Source organism: Narcine bancroftii, chromosome 4 (assembly GCF_036971445.1).
Source record: "Narcine bancroftii isolate sNarBan1 chromosome 4, sNarBan1.hap1, whole genome shotgun sequence".
Classification (NCBI taxonomy): Eukaryota; Metazoa; Chordata; class Chondrichthyes; order Torpediniformes; family Narcinidae; genus Narcine; species Narcine bancroftii.
In genome coordinates this window covers 131,959,562-131,963,850 of record NC_091472.1, presented here as the reverse complement: position 1 = coordinate 131,963,850, position 4,289 = coordinate 131,959,562, and the positions used below count along the sequence as shown (strand labels likewise).

The 4,289-nt window shown below is 34.9% G+C and overlaps 1 non-coding gene across 1 annotated transcript; it reads left to right on the top strand.

Annotated features, from left to right (window-relative positions):
* The first annotated feature begins 308 nt into the window (after positions 1-308).
* On the top strand, positions 309-467 carry LOC138762500 (U1 spliceosomal RNA). Its single transcript, XR_011356916.1, has one exon. It is a non-coding gene; the product is annotated as a U1 spliceosomal RNA (small nuclear RNA).
* The last annotated feature ends 3,822 nt before the right edge of the window (positions 468-4,289 follow it).

Below are 4,289 nucleotides of genomic sequence, written 5' to 3'. Positions count from 1 at the left end.
TGGTTGTTTTTTTTAAACCAGAAAGAAGAGTTTTGAAGGTGTTGCCAAAGAAGCTCGTTGAGTTGTTACTGTGCATTTCATAGATCATTCACAGCACCATCAGGATATACTAATGATGGAAAGCATTTGAGTTGAAAGTGGTCAGTGGGAAAACCATTAGGTTGAGCCACTTGAATATTGTTGGAGCTGGATTAATCCAGGAATGAAACAAGTACTCTCAAAGGTTATTTTTGTCGTCATCTAATAATACATTTTTAAAAATTTTTATATATATATATATATATATATATATATATATATGTATGTATATACTTAGCTAGCAGGGGAGAATTGGTGGTCAGGATAGCCAATCTTTCATGATGAGGCGATCCCATTGTACTGCGGGTGTGCTGACGCCTGCAATGTCCCCAATGCAGGATGTTCGACTGCAAAATTTGTGATAGTGGGGGACTGAATTCATGCTTAATAAAATATATTTTTTAAATGTAATCTATATATGATATACATCCAGTTTTGTCTGCCTTAAGACAAAGAGCCACCATGAATATTGCTCTGTGCCCCTAAAAACAGGAGAAAGAAAAGCTAAAGAGAGTCTTTTCAGAATTATTGACTGTCTGTGGATTTACCTCTAGCATTCCTGCAGCTGCATTTACTCCAGTTCAAACCATAGGCAACCTGAGCTCCAGATCCAAACTTCCAATACAATCAGGAAGCCTTCAGTGCCCAAGACCCTTTGGGAACCCTTCTTGCCCTCAGCACCCTACTGAATCCAATTTGTGACATCTGGTTCCCATGAATTACGCTTGGGCAAAATAAGTTGGGAGTCAGGAGACCTCAAAACCACTCCAGAACTAAGACCTTTGATCCACTTTGACCCCCCACTGTGCTGAATTCTGGGCCTAATGGAATGGATACCAATAAGCAGATTACACTGGACAACAATTTTTTTTCAAAAGGTTTGCTTCCTGAAAAATAAATGGGATTATGATAGTCAACCTCCAGCTGAACACAAAGAAAATTCTGATTTACTCTATCTTGTAGGAGGTTGGAGAAACATTAAATTATCTTTAATCACATATTGATGCTGACACATTGTGTTAGTTCAACTGACCTAAAAATGTTTTGCTGCTGATTTTCATTTGTACTCAGCATCTGATGCCTCTCATGTCAGTGTCCAACAATACTTGACCAATATTGATTGATTGCAAGATCAACGGGGAAGAAGTCCAAGTACGAGTGCAGAAAATGAATCTTCTTTTTTTAATTTTTTTTAAATTTTTCACACTATGAACCATACTGACCAAAATACACACAAACATTTCCCTCTTGAATATACAGAGTGTCATTTTCTCCCCTTTTTCCCCACTCCCTTCCCTCCCTCCTTCACCCCCCCTCCCCACTCACTCAATGTTCAACATATATGATACATTAAACCCATTAAACAATGTCATTACACAATGAAAATAAACAAGAAATTTGTGTTTTCTACTTTTACATACTGGGTCAGTTCATTTCGTCTTCTTCTCCTTCTGTCATTTTAGGCGGTGGAGGTCCACGGTAGTACTTCTCTGTACGGTTCCCAAATTTGTTTGAATACTGTGATGTTATTTCTTAAATTATATGTTATTTTTTCCAGTGGAATACATTTATTCATTTCTATGTACCATTGCTGTATTCTCAGGCTATCTTCTAATTTCCAGGTTGACATAATACATTTTTTTGCTGCAGCTAAGGATATCATAATAAATCTTTTTTGTGCTCCATCCAAATCGAGTCCAAGTTCTTTACTTCTTATATTACTTAGAAGAAAGATCTCTGGATTTTTTGGTATGTTGCTTTTTGTGATTTTATTTAATACCTGGTTTAGATCTTCCCAAAACTTTTTCACTTTCTCACATGCCCAAATTGTATGTACTGTTGTTCCCGTTTCCTTCTTACAGCGAAAACATCTGTCTGATACTGTTGGGTCCCATTTTTATAACTTTTGGGGTGTGGTGTATAGCCTGTGTAACCAATTATATTGTATCATGCGTAACCTCATGTTTATTGTATTTCTCATAGTTCTGGAGCATAGTTTTTCCCATTTTTCATTTTTTATCTTTATGTTTAGATTTTGTTCCCATTTTTGTTTGGGTGTACAGCTTGTTTGCTCATTCTATTTCTCTTGCAGGTTGATGTACATGTTTTTATGAATCTTTTAATTATCATTGTGTCTGTAATCATTTATTCAAAATTGCTTCCTTCTGGTAACCTCAGCCTGACAATTTGTCCTTCAAGTAGGTTTTCAGCTGGTGGTATGCAAACATTGTACCGTGAGTTATACCATATTTGTCCTTCATTTTTCCAAAGATAATAATTTATTTCCCGAAAAACAATTTTCTATTCTTTTGATCCCTTTTCTCTCCCATTCTCTAAATAAAACGTTATCTATTGTGAAAGGGATTAGTTGATTTTGTGTCAATATTAGTTTTGGTAGTTGATAATTTGTTTTATTCCTTTCTATGTGAATCTTCTTCCAAATGTTGAGCAGATGGTGCAGTACTGGTGAATTCCTATGTTGCACCAGCTTTTCATCCCACTTATATAGTATATGTTCAGGTACCTTCTCCCCTATTTTATCTAGCTCTAATCTGGTCCAATTTGGTTTTTCCCTTGTTTGATAAAAATCTAATAGGTATCTTAATTGTGCTGCTCTATAATAATTCTTAAAGTTTGGTAGCTGTAAGCCCCCTTGATTGTACCATTCTGTTAATTTATCTAGCGCTATCTCCGGTTTCCCCCCTTTCCATAAGAATTTCCTTATTATTTTCTTTAGCTCCTTGGAAAATTTCTCTGTTGGGTGAATTGATAATGATTGAAATAGGGATTGTATCCTTGGGAAGATATTCATTTTAATATAATTTACCCTTCCTATCAGTGTTAGTGGTAAGTCTTTCCAATGTTCTAAGTCATCTTGTAATTTCTTCATTAATGGCTGATAATTAAGTTTGTATAGATGGCCTACATTATTATCTAGTTGTATACCTAGGTATAGAATTGCTTGTGTTTGCCATCTAAATGGTGATTCTTTCTGAAACTTTGTGAAATCCACATTATTCATTGGCATTGCTTCAATTTTATTTGCGTTGATCTTGTACCCCGATACTTCTCCATATTCCTTCAATTTCTTATGTTATTCTTTTATTGATATTTCTGATTCTGTTAAGTAAACTATGATATCATCTGCAAATAGACATTTTATATTCCTTCTCTTTTATTTTTATCCCTCTTATTTTATTTTCTGTTCTTATCAGTTCTGCCAGTGGTTCTATAGCGAATGCAAACAGTGAGGGAGATAGTGGACATCCCTGTCTAGTTGATCGGCTTAATTTAAATTAATTTGATGTATATCTATTTACTGTCACCTTCACCAATGGTCCCTTATATAATGCTTTAATCCAATTAATATATTTCTCTGGTAGGTTGAACCTCTGTAGTACTTTGAATAAATAATTCCATTCTACTCTGTCAAAGGCTTTCTCTGCGTCTAAGGCAACCGCCACTATTGGCGTCTTGTTTCCTTGTACTGCATGGATTAAGTTAATGAACTTACAGATATTGTCCGTCCGTTGTTCGTCTTTTCTTAATAAATCCAGTTTGATCTAGTTTTACTATTTTTGGTACACAGTTGGCCAATCTGTTTGCTAATAGTTTTGCTATTATCTTATAGTCTGTGTTAAGTAGAGATATTGGTCTATACAATGCTGGTGTTGGTGGATCTTTCCCCATCTTTGGTATTACTGTAATTATTGCTATTTTGCATGAATCTGGCATGTTTTGTGTTTCTTCAATCTGGTTCATTACTTCCAGGAGAGGAGGAATCAATAAGTCTTTAAATGTTTTATAGAATTCTATTGGGAGTCCATCCTCTCCCTACGTTTTATTGTTCGGTAATATATCCTGTATTTCCTCTTTTTCAAATGGTTTTATTTTATTTTGCTCCTCTTCTTCCAATTTCGTTAGTTCAATTTTAGCTAAAAAATCATCTATTTTGTCTTCTTTCCCTTCGTCCTCAGTTCGATATAGTTGCTCGTAGAATTCCTTGAGGTTTTCATTGATCTCCATTGGATTATATATAATGTTTGTCCTTTTTCCTTGATGCTAATACCGTTCTTTTAGTTTGTTCTGTCTTAAGCTGCCAAGCTAGTATTTTGTGCATTTTTTTCTCCTAGCTCATAATACTTCTGTTTTGTCTTCATTATGTTCCTCTCCACCTTATACATTTGTAGTGTTTCATATTTTATTTTTTG